Source organism: Rhinopithecus roxellana, chromosome 1 (genome assembly GCF_007565055.1).
Source record: "Rhinopithecus roxellana isolate Shanxi Qingling chromosome 1, ASM756505v1, whole genome shotgun sequence".
NCBI classification, from domain to species: domain Eukaryota; kingdom Metazoa; phylum Chordata; class Mammalia; order Primates; family Cercopithecidae; genus Rhinopithecus; species Rhinopithecus roxellana.
In genome coordinates this window covers 57,082,559-57,095,135 of record NC_044549.1, presented here as the reverse complement: position 1 = coordinate 57,095,135, position 12,577 = coordinate 57,082,559, and positions in this window count along the sequence as shown.

Genomic DNA, 12,577 nt, shown 5'->3' with positions numbered 1-12,577 from the left:
ACTCCCAGGAGGCCCCGAGTACGGCCAGCGCAGCCAATCACCGAAGCTCAGGGTGGGCCGGGAGTCGGAAGTGCCTGCGGAAGTTTTTTACTTTTTTTCTTTTTTAACGGGGAATCTCGCTCTGTCGCCCCAGCTGGAGTGCAGTGGCGCGATCTGGACTCACTGCAACCTCCGTCCCAGGGGTTCAAGCGATTGTACTGCCTCAGCCTCCCTAGGAGCTGGGATTACAGGTGCCCGCCACCATGCCAGGCTAATTTTTTTTAATTTTTAGTAGAGACGGGGTTTCGCCATATTGTCCAGGCTAGTCTCGAACCCCTGATCTCAAGTGATTCCTCCCCCTCCCCCGCCTTGGCCTCCGAAAGTACCGGAATTACAGGCATGGGTTACCGCACCCCTCCACGGAAGTTCTTCTTCAGCCAATCACTGCGCGAGGCTTAGAGCCTACTCGCGGACCCCGCCCAGCAACTGCCCAGCCTTTCTGTATGCAAGCCTTTCGGCTCTCTTTGGGTTCCTTTCAGTGCTTAAGGCGGTAGTCTGTTAAAGCCATATAAATACATAAACAGAAATCAGCAGTGATTTGTGTTTCAAAATACTCAAAAATATTACGTATTAGCCATTGGAAAAAAAAAAAGGATTTGACCACGCGCTTTGCAAAAGTAGATAAATAGCCAAAAAAAACATGAAAAGATACTTAATATTTATAAAGGAAATACAAATTAGAACCTCCACACAGTCATTAGGCTAAAAGTAAAGACTGACAAAGATGTGAAGTGCTTGGAATCCTCATCCTTTGCTGATTTCCAACCTGGGGTTTTCTGTTTGTTTTAGAAACAGAGCATCATTCGGTTACCCAGGCTGGCGTGCAGTGCCGCGATCACGGTTCACAGCAGCCTCGACTTCGCAGTGATCCCACCTCAGCCTCCAGAATAGCTGGGACTATACGCACACGCCACTGCGTCCTGCTAGTTTTGTCTATTTTATTTTTTATATTTATTTATTTATTTTTGAGATGGAGTCTCGCTCTGTGGCGCCCAGGCTGGAGTGCAGTGGCGTGATCTCGGCTCACTGCAACCTCCGCCTCCTAGGTTCAAGCCATACTCCTGCCTCAGCCTCCCAAGTAGCTAGGATTACAGGCGTCCGCCACCTCACCCGGCTAATTTTTTTTTTTTCGTTTATTTTTTTTGAGACAGAGTCTTGCTCTGTCACCCAGGCTGGAGTGCGGTGGCGTGACTTGGCTCAGTGCAACCTCTGCAATTGGCTCAGGTTCAAGCAATTCTCCTGCCTCAGCCTCCCGAGTAGCTGAGATTACAGGCATATGCCACCATGCCTGGTTAATTTTTTTGTATTTTTAGTAGAGACAGAGTTTCACCATATTGGTCAGACTGGTCTCGAACTCCTGACCTCGCGATCCATCTGCCTCAGCCTCCCAAAGTGCTGGGATTACAGACGTGAGCCACTGAGCCAGGTTAATTTTTTGTACTTTTAGTAGAGACAGGGGTTCACCATGTTGGTCATGCTGGTCTTGAACTCCTGACCTTAGGTAATCTGCCCACCTTGGCCTCCCAAAGTGCTGGGATTACAGGCATGAGACACTGAGCCCAGCCTTTTTATTTTTTTAATTTTTGAGACAGAGTTTTGTTCTTTTTGCCCAGGTTGGAGTGCAGTGTCACGACCTCAACTCACTGCAACCTCCGCCTCCCGAGTCCCAGGGTTCAAGGGATTCTCCTGCCTCATCCTCGTAAGTACCTGGGGCTACAGGTGCATGCTGCCACACTCTGCTAATTTTTTGTATTTTAAGTAGAGATGGGGTTTCAGCCTGTTGTTACAGGTGCACGCTGCCACACTCTGCTAATTTTTTGTATTTTAAGTAGAGATGGGGTTTCAGCCTGTTGCCCAGGCTGGTCTTGAACTCCTGAGCTCGGGCAATCTGCCCACCTCGGCCTCCCAAAGTACTAGGATTACAGCCCTGAGCCACCGCACCCGCCTAGTTTTGTTTATTTTTCCCTATGTTGCCCAAGCTGGTCTCAAACTCTTGGGTTCTAATCATCCTCCTGCCTCCCACACCCGGCCTCCAACCACTTTGAAAAACAGGGTCTTTCTTAATTTATACCTACAATATGATCTAGCCATTGCATTCATAAGTATTTACCCAAGATAAATGGAAGCATAACAAAACCAAAGTCCTTTACTCATGATAACCAAAATTTGAAAATAATCCAAATGTCCAACAGATGAACAGATAAACCCATTGTGCTATATCAATACAATGGAATACTACTCATCAATATGAAGAAATGCATAGGCCAGGCAGAGTGGCTCAGGCCTGTAATCCCATCACCCTGGGAGGATCACTTGAATTTAAGAGTTTGAGGCCGGGCACGGTGGCTCATGCCTGTAATCCCAGCACTTTGGGAGGCCAAGGCAGGCGGATCACGAGGTCAGGAGATTGAGACCATCCTGGCAAACAAGGTGAAACCCCGTCTCTACTAAAAATACAAAAAAAAAAAAAATTAGCCAGGCGTGCTGGTGGGCGCCTGTAGTCCCAGCTTCTCGGGAGGCTGAGGCAGGAGAATGGCGTGAACCCGGGAGGCGGCAGAGCTCGCAGTGAGCGGAGATCGCACCACTGCACTCCAGGCTGGACGACAGAGCGAGACTCTGTCTCAAAAAAAAAAAAAAAAAGAGTTTGAGACCAGCCTGGGTAACAAAGTGAGACTTCTTCTCTAAAAAATAAACAAACTGAATACTTATGATTTGCTCATTTTATTGTATCTAAATTATACCTCAATAAACATGATCTTAAAAGTGAGAAGGGGGCCGGACGCAGTGGCTCAAGCCTGTAATCCCAGCACTTTGGGAGTCCGAGACGGGCGGATCACGAGGTCAGGAGATCGAGACCATCCTGGCTAACACGGTGAAACCCCGTCTCTACTAAAAAATACAAAAACTAGCCGGGTGAGGTGGCGGGCGCCTGTAGTCCCAGCTACTCGGGAGGCTGAGGCAGGAGAATGGCGTAAACCCGGGAGGCAGAGCTTGCAGTGAGCTGAGATCTGGCCACTGCACTCCAGCCTGGGCGACAGAGCAAGACTCCGTCTCAAAAAAAAAAAAAGTGAGAAGGGGCCAAGCATGGTGGCACATGCCTATAATCCCAGCACTTTGGGAGGCCAAGGCAGACAGATCATGAAGTCAGGAGATTGAGAACAGCCTGGCTAACACGGTGAAACTCCATCTCTACTAAAAATACAAAAAATTAGCCAGGCGTGGTGGCACGCGCCTGTAGTCCCAGCTACTTGCGAGGCTGAGGCAGGAGAATCGCTCGAACCCAGGAGGCAGAGGTTGCAGTGAGCTGAGATCATGCCACTACACTCCAGACTCCAGCCTGGGCAACAGAACAAGACTCTGTCTCAAAAAAAAAAAAAAGAGCGAGAAGGGGATGGGTGAGGGAGTGGTTATGGAGGGAAAAAAGGAAAAGGTAAAGCAAAAAAATAAATATTGACCAGGCACGGTGGCTCATGCCTGTAATCCTAGCACTTTGGGAGGCCGAGTCAGGTGGATAGCTTGAGCTCAGGAGTTTAAGACCAGCCTGGGCAACATGGTGAAACTGTATCTCTACAAAAAATACAAAAACTAACCAGGTAGGGGGGTGTGTGCCTGTAGTCCCAGCTACTCGGGAGGCTGAGGTGGGAGGATCACTTGAGCCTGGGAGGTCGAGGCTGCAGTGAGCCTTGAAATTGCATCACTGCACTCCAGCCTGGGTGACAAAGTGAGACCCTGTCTCAAAAACAAAACAAAAACCACATACACAATTTAACCATCATATTTATCATCACCATTCTTCCAGATACTTGTGGAGGCAGAGGCGGGAGGATAGCTTGAGCCCAGGAGTTCGAGACCTGCCTGGGTAATACAGCGAGACCCCGTTCTCCACAAAAAGGAAAAAAAAAAAAAAAAAGACAGATACTTGTGGAAAAAATGTCCCAGAGATTTTCAGTTAAGCCTGTTTTATAGATGACAAAGCTTAGACCGAAGAGGTCCAGTGATTTTCCCAAACCAGGAAAGCAGTGTAGAGTAAAGTTGGAACCCCTTTGGCTCCCATCTCACAGGTCAGAACTCCCTAGGCGATGGTCAGCTTCAGTTAACCTGTGTCTACCCTATATTGAGGGGCCCCAGAGACAGATGCTGCACAGCCCATGGGGCTCTGATGGTATGAGGTCAAACAAGCCCAGGCACATGATTCCAGGCCAGCCCAGGGAATGGCCTAGATAAGCTGTGCCTTCCCACTCCAGGCCTGGTGACCTTAAGTAACAGAAAACATTCCCTGCCTCCTCCTTGGCTGTTGTCAGGAGAAGACAATTTCTAATGTTAGACTCCTGGACTGACTGACCATTGCCATCTCCATTTTGACCCAGGCTAATGATTCACTGAGTAGCTCCCTCCATGTTCCTGAGATTTTTCCCTATAGGAAGCCTGCCCATTCTGAAGCAGAGGGCTTCCTAAATCCCATAGATTACCGTATGGACACCCTGGGCATCAGGAGGATACAGACAAGCTCTAGCTTTAGGTCCCACTGCTGTGAGCACAGCCACCAGCAGACACAGAACTGTATGGCCCTTCATTACAGATGAGTTTCACCTCTTAGCTTGCTGGTAAATAGCCACTTTCACTCCAGCCCCTTCAATACATTGCCCAACTGTGGCAGGCAGTTTTTTCAATGTGAAATCCTTGTTGAATCTCTGTTTTACAGCCATGTCCAATAGCTCTCAATAAGGCCAGGCACAGAGGCTCACACCTATAATCACAACACGTAGGAAGGCCAAGGTGAAAGGATTGCTTGCGCACAGGAGTTCAAGACCACCCTGGGCAATATAGTGAGACACACATCTCTATAAAACAAAACAGAGGATGGGCACGGTGGTTCACGCCCATAATCCCAGCAATTTGGGAGGCTGAGGAGGGCAGATCACCAGGTCAAGAGATCCAGACCATCCTGGCCAACATGGTGAAACCCTATCTCTACTAAAAATACAAAAATTAGCTGAGGGTGTGGTGGCATGTGCCTATAGTCCCAGTTACTAGGGAGGCTGAGGCAGGAGAATAGCTTGAATCCAGGAGGTGGAGGTTTCAGTGAGCCTAAATCATGCCACTGTGCTCCAGCCTAGGCCACAGGGCAAAACTCCATCTGTCTCAAAAAAAAAAAAAAAAAAAAAAAGATAAAGGTCTTTCTTTGTTGCCAACTGGTCTCAAACTCCTGGGTTTAAGCAATCCTCCTACCTCTGCCTCCCTAATTGCTGAGGTTTGAGCCCAGAGCCACCATGCCCATATTGTTTGGTGTTAGGAACTTCCACTTAAAACCAAGATGGAGGCCAGGGTGGTGGCTCACACCTGTAATCCCAGCACTTTGGGAGGCTGACGCAGGCGGATCACAAGGTCAGGAGTTCGAGATCAGCCTGGTCAACATAGTGAAACCTGTCACTACTGAAAATACAAAAATTAGCCGGGCATGGTGGCACACACCTGTAGTCCCAGCTACTTGAGAGGCTAAAGCAGGAGAATCACTTGAACCCAGGAGGCAGAGGTGGCAGTGAGCAACAATCACGCCTCTGCACTCCAACCTGGCAATTGAGCAAGACTCCGTCTCAAAAATGCAGCCGGGCGCGGTGGCTTACACCTGTAATCCCAGCACTTTGGGGGGCAAAGGTGAACCGATCACAAGGTCAGGAGATGGAGACCATCCTGGCTAACACTGTGAAACCCTGCCTCTACTAAAAATACAAAAACTTGGACGGGCATGGTGGCACGCACCTGCAGTCCCAGCTACTTGGGAAGCTGAGGCAGGAGAATTGCTTGAACCCAGGAGGGGGAGGTTGCAGTGATCCAAGATTGCGCCACTGCACTCCAGCCTGGGCGACAGAGTGAGACTCCGTCTCAAAAAAAAGAAAAAAGAACCAGATAGGCAAGCATGGTGGCTCATGCCTGTAATCCTAGCACTTTAGGAGGCTGACGCTGGAGGATCGCTTGAGCCTGAAAGTCATGGCTGTATCACACCACCTCAATCCAACCTAGGTGACAGAGTGAGAATCTGTCTCAAAAAAAAAAAAAAAAGAAGAAGAAAGAAAGAAAGAAAAAAAAAAGAAGAAATAAAAAAGAAAAAAGGCTGAGCACACTGGTTTATACCTGTAATCCCAGCACTTTGGGAGGCTGAGGCAAGATGATCGCCTGAGCCGAGGAGTTTGAGGTCAGCCATGGCAAAACTCCATCTCTACGAAAAATACAAAAAGTAGCTAAGCATGGTGGCCCATGCCGGAAGTCCCAGCTACTCAGGAGGCTGACACTGGAGAATCACCAAGGCCAGGAGTCTGAGGCTGCAGTGAGCCAAGATCACAAAAAATAAAAATATAAAAAGGACAATAGGCCAGGCATGGTGGCTCACACTTGTAATCCCAGAGGATCCTCCCTCGTTTGGGAGGCCAAGGCGGGTGGATCACGAGATCAAGAGATTGAGATCATTCTGGCCAACATGGTGAAATCCCGTATCTACTAAAAATACAAAAAAAGTAGCCAGGCGTGGTGGCACAGGCCTGTAGCCCCAGCTACTTGGGAAGCTGAGGCAGGAGAATCTCTTGAACCTGGGAGGCGGAGGAGGTTGCAGTGAGCCGAGATCGCAACATTGCACTCCAGCCTGGTAACAGAGTAAGATTCTGTCTCAAAACAAAACAAAACAAAAAACAAACAAAAAAACCCAGGACAACAGCACAGTAAGACTCTGTCTCAAAAAAAAAGTTAAATTAAAATTGGGGCCAGGTGCGGTGGCTCATGCCTGTAATCTTAGCACTTTGGGAGGCCGAGGCGGGTGGATCACGAGGTCAGGAGATTGAGACCATCCTAGCTAACATGATGAAACCCCGTCTCTACTAAAAATACAAAAAAAAAAAAAAAAAAAAAAAAAAAAAAAAATTAGCCGGGCATGGTGGCAGGCACCTGTAGTCCTAGCTACTCAGGAGGCTGAGGCAGGAGAATGGCGTGAACCCAGAAGGCGGAGCTTGCAGTGAGCTGAGATTGCGCCACTGCACTCCAGCCTGGGCAACAGAGCAAGACTTCGTCTCAAAAATAAATAAATAAATAAATAATTGGGCTGGCACAGGCCGGGTGTGGTGGCTCAAGCTTGTAATCCCAGCACTTTGGGAGGCTGAGGCGGGTGGACCACCTGAGGTCAGGAGCTTGAGACCAGCCTGGTCAACATGGTGAAACTACATCTATCCTAAAAATACAAAAATTAGCCGGGTGTGGTGGTACATGCCTGTAATACCAGCTACTTGGCAGGCTGAGGCAGAAGAATCGCTTGAACCTGGGAGGCAGAGGTTGCAGTGAGCTGAGATCGAGCCAGTGCACTCCAGCCTGGGCGAGGAAGAGAAATTAGGTCTAAAAAAAAAAAAAAAAAAAAAAAGCCAGGCACGGTGGCTCACACTTGTAATCCCAGCACTTTGGGAGGCTGAGGCGGGCGGATCACGAGGTCAGGAAATCGAGGACATCCTGGCTAACAAGGTGAAGCCCTGTCTCTACTAAAATACAAAAATTAGCTGGGCGTGGTGGTGGGTGCCTGTAGTCCCAACTACACAGGAGGCTGAGGCAGGATAATGGCATGAACCTGGGAGGCAGAGGTTGCAGTGAGCTGAAATTGCGCCACTGCACTCCAGCCTGGGCAACGGAGTGAGACTCTTTCTCAAAAAAAAAACAAAAAACAAAAAAGGGCCAGGTGAGGTGGCTCACGCCTGTAATCCCAGCACTTTGGGAGGCCAAGGCAGGCGGATTATTTGAGGTCAGGAGTTCAAGATCAGCCTGGCCTACATGGCAAAACACCATCTCTACTAAAAATACAAAAAAAAGGCCGGGCGCGGTGGCTCAAGCCTGTAATCCCAGCACTTTGGGCGGCCGAGACGGGCGGATCACAAGGTCAGGAGATCGAGACCATCCTGGCTAACCTGGTGAAACCCCATCTCTACTAAAAAATACAAAAAACTAGCTGGGTGAGGTGGCAGGCAGCTACTGCTGTAGTCCCAGCTACTCGGGAGGCTGAGGCAGGAGAATGGCGTGAACCCGGGAGGCGGAGCTTGCAGTGAGCTGAGATGGGGCCACTGCACTCCAGCCTGGGCGACAGAGCGAGACTCCGTCTCAAAAAAAAAAAAAAAAAAAAAAAATTAGTCCAGTGTGGTGGCACGTGCCTGTAATCCTAGGTACTTGGGAGGCCGAGGCAGGAGAAATTGCTTGAACCCGGAAGGTGGAGGTTGCAGTAAGCTGAGATCACACTATTGCACTCCAGCCTGGGCAACGAGAGTGAAACTCCATCTTGAAAAAAATAATAATAATACAAAAATTAGTTGGGCGTGGTGGCGCACACCTGTAGTCCCAGCTACTTGGGAGGCTGAGGCAGGAGAATCTCTTGAACCTGGGAGGCAGAGGTTGCAGTGAGCTGAGATCATGCCACTGCACTCCAAAGAGAGAAACAAAGTGGCAATTTGGAGAGGCAAAATGGTTAGAGATTAGAGAGGCAAAAATGGTTAGAGATTAGAGAGGCAAAAATGGTTAGAGATTAGAGAGGCAAAAATGGTTAGAGATTAGAGAGGACAGAACTCCACAGAGAGATGACAAGCGATCAAGCGATTTCCAGGGCAGTTCCTTTGTAGCAGGACGAACCTCAGACAAAACTCCTCAGACACCGGATTGAAGAAGGAAGAGGTTTTTTTATTCAGCAGGGAGCGTCGGCAGAGGATTAAAGAAGGAAGAGGTTTTTTATTCGGCCGAAAGCGTTGGCAAACTCGCGTCTTAAGTGCCGAGCTCCCCGAGAAATAAATTCTTGGCCTTTTTAAAGAGTTGTAACTTTGAGGGGTCCACGTGAAAGGGTCGTGATAAATCGAGCAAGCATGGGAAACATGACTGGGGACTACATGCATCAGCTAACAGAACAAAAAGCTTTACAATGCTTTTTTCATACAGTGTCTGGAATTTACAGATAACACAAGTAGTTTAGGTCAGGGATTGATGTTATTATTATTACTTTTTTTAACTCCTAGAGCCGGGTGGTGGTGCCAAGTTTGTCTGGCTATTTATCTTTTGTTTCTTTCTAACTCTTTGCTTTCTCTCCTCCTGTCTTGTGAACTAGGCAAGGTGCGGGGAGGAGGGCAGCAGGAGTAGTAGTGGTCGCCTTCCTTACCTTGAGGCTTCAGCTGAGTGATATTCAGCACAAATTTATGAGGAAACTACCCAACCCCAGGGAAAGAATTACCCAAAAAGAATAAGATAACTAGGCCAGGCGCGGTGGCTTACGCCTGTAATTCCAGCACTCTGGGAGGCCGAGGAGGGCAGATCACGAGGTTAAGAGATCAAGACCATCCTGGCCAATATGGTGAAACCCCATCTCCACTAAAAATACAAAAAATTAGCCGGGTGTCGTGGCAGGCACCTGTAATCCCAGCTACTTGGGAGCCTGAGGCAGGAGAATCGCTTGAACCCGGGAGGCGGAGGTTGCAGTGAGCCGAGATCGTGCCATTGCACTCCAGCCTGGGCAAAAAGAGAGAAACTCCATCTCAAGAAAAAACAAACAGGCCAGGCGGTGGCTCTAGCCTGTAATCCCAGCACTTTGGGAGGCCGAGACGGGTGGATCACGAGGTCAGGAGATCGAGACCATCCTGGCTAACACGGTGAAACCCCGTCTCTACTAAAAAATACAGAAAACTAGCCGGGCGAGGTGGCGGGCGCCTGTAGTCCCAGCTACTCCAGAGGCTGAGGCAGGAGAATGGCGTAAACCCGGGAGGCGGAGCTTGCAGTGAGCTGAGATCCGGCCACTGCACTCCAGCCTGGGCGACAGAGCGAGAATCCATCTCAAAAAAAAAAAAGAAAGAAAAAACAAACAAACAAACAAACGAAAAAACAAGAATAGGATAACTATCACCAAATCTTACAAGTATGTGAGGAAATACCCAAGCCAGTGAAATAATTGCCCAAAAAGAGTAAAATAACAATCACCAACTCTTAGTCTGAGCCAGAAATTGTGTTTCCACCAGCCATAGCTAAAGCCCTCCTAATTCATGGGGCATTGTGTAGCACATTTAAACGGGTATTGCTGGGCCAGGTGCGGTGGCTCATGCCTGTAATCCCAGCACTTTGGAAGGCTGATGCGGCGGATCATGAGATCAAGAGTTCAAGACCAGCCTGGCTAATATGATGAAACCTTGTCTCTACTAAAAATATAAAAAATTAGCCAGATGTGGTGATACACGTCTGTAGTCCCAACTACTCAGGAGGCTGAGGGAGGAGAATCGCTTCAACCTGGCAGGCAGAGGTTGCAGTGAGCCAAGATTGCGCCACTGCACTCCATCCCAGGCAATAGAGTGAGACTCCATCTAAAAAAAAAAAAAAAAAAAAAAACCGGGTGCGGTGGCTCATGCCTGTAACCCAGCACTTTGGGATTCCGACGTGTGCAGATCACCTGAGGTCGGGAGTTCGAGACCAGCCTGACCAACATGGAGAAACCCCATCTCTACTAAAAATACAAAATTAGCTGGGCGTGGTGGTGCATGCTTGTAATTCCAGCTACTTGGGAGGCTGAGGCAGGAGAATCGCTTGAACCTGGGAGGCAGAGGTTGTGGTGAGCCAAGATCACGCCATTGCAGTCCAGCCTAGGCAACAAGAACAAAACTCCTTCTCAAAAAAAAAAAAAAAAAAGGTGTTGGTGGCCAGCACTTTGGGAGGCCGATGCAGGTGGATTACTTGAGGCTAGGCGTTTGAGACCAGCCTGATCAACATGAAGAAACCCCATGTCTACTAAAAATACAAAAATTAGCCGGGTGTATTGTTGACGCACACCTGTAAACCCAGCTACCTGGGAAGCTGAGACATGAGAACTGCTTGAACCTGGGAGGCAGAGGTTGCAGTGACTCAAGAACGCGACAGGGCACTCCAGCCTGGGCGACAGATGGATACTTTGTCTCAAAAAAAAAAAAAAAAAAAGGGTATTGCTATACATTATGGATGAAATTTTGTGTGAGGCTAAAATCTACTCTGATCTTACCTAACAAATATTAAAATTAAAATCAAGCCTCAAAATAATCAAATGTTGGTCGGTGCAGTGGCTCACGCCTGTAATCCCAGGACTTTGGGAGGCTGAGGTGGATGGATCATGAGGTCAGGAGATCGAGACCATCCTGGCTAACATGGTGAAACCCCGTCTCTACTAAAAATACAAAAAATTAGCCAGGCGTGGTGGCAGGCGCCTGTAGTCCCAGGTACTCGGGAGGCTGAGACAGGAGAACGGCGTGAACCTGGGAGGCGGAGTTTGCAGTGAGCCGAGATTGCGCCACTGCACTCCAGCCTGGATGACAGAGAGAGACTCCATCTCAAAAAAAAAAAAAAAAATCAAAATCAAATGTTTAAATGTATTAAAGAACAATGCTCAAAAATATGTATAGGAATGGCCGGGCGCGGTGGCTCAAGCCTGTAATCCCAGCACTTTGGGAGGCCGAGACGGGCGGATCACGAGGTCAGGAGATCAAGACCATCCTGGCTAACATGGTGAAACCCCCTCTCTACTAAAAATACAAAAAACTAGCCGGGCGACCTGGCGGGTGCCTGTAGTCCCAGCTATGAGGCAGGAGAATGGCGTGAACCCGGGAGGCGGAGCTTGCAGTGAGCTGAGATCCGGCCACTGCACTCCAGCCTGGGCGACAGAGCGAGACTCCGTCTCAAAAAAAAAAAAAATATATATATATATATGTATAGGAATACAATACTATCCAGCATTTGAAAAGGTAAAATTTACAATGTTTGGCATTCATTTCAAAATTACCAGTCAGCCAAATGAGATTGCATATACCTGATCACACCTGTGAATAGCCACTGCTCTCCAGCCTGGGCAACATAGCCAGACCCTGACTCTCCAAAAACAAATTGTTGATATACATATAACTACCACTGCCTTTTTTTTTTTTTTTCCTTGGATAGAGTTTTGCTCTTGTTGCCCAGGCTGAAGTGCAATGGCACGATCTTAGCTCACAGCAACCTCTGCCTCCCGAGGTCAAGCAATTTTCCTGCCTCGGCCTCCCGAGTAGCTGGGATTACAGGCATGTGCCACCACGCCCGGCTAATTTTGTATTTTTAGTAGAGACAGGGATTCTCCATGTTGGTCAGGATGGTCTCAAACTCCCGACCTCAGGTGATCCACCTGCCTCGGCCTCCCAAAGTGCTGGGATTACAGGCGTGAGCCACTGTGCATGGCCTACCCCGTCCTTTTTATAGTTTTATTTTTTATTTTTATTTTTTGAGATGGAGTCTTGCTGTGTTGCCCAGGCTGGAGTGCAGTGCACAATCTCAGCTCACTGCAACCTCCTCTTCCCAGGTTTGAGAGATTCTGCTGCCTTAGTCTCCTAAGTAGCTGGGATTACAGGTGTACACCACCACTCCTGACTCATTTTTGCATTTTTAGTAGAGATGGGGTTTTGCCATGTTGGCCAGGCTGGTCTCAAACTCCTGACCTCAAGTGATCCGTTCGCCTCGGCCTCCCAAAGTGCTGGAATTACAGGTGTGAGCC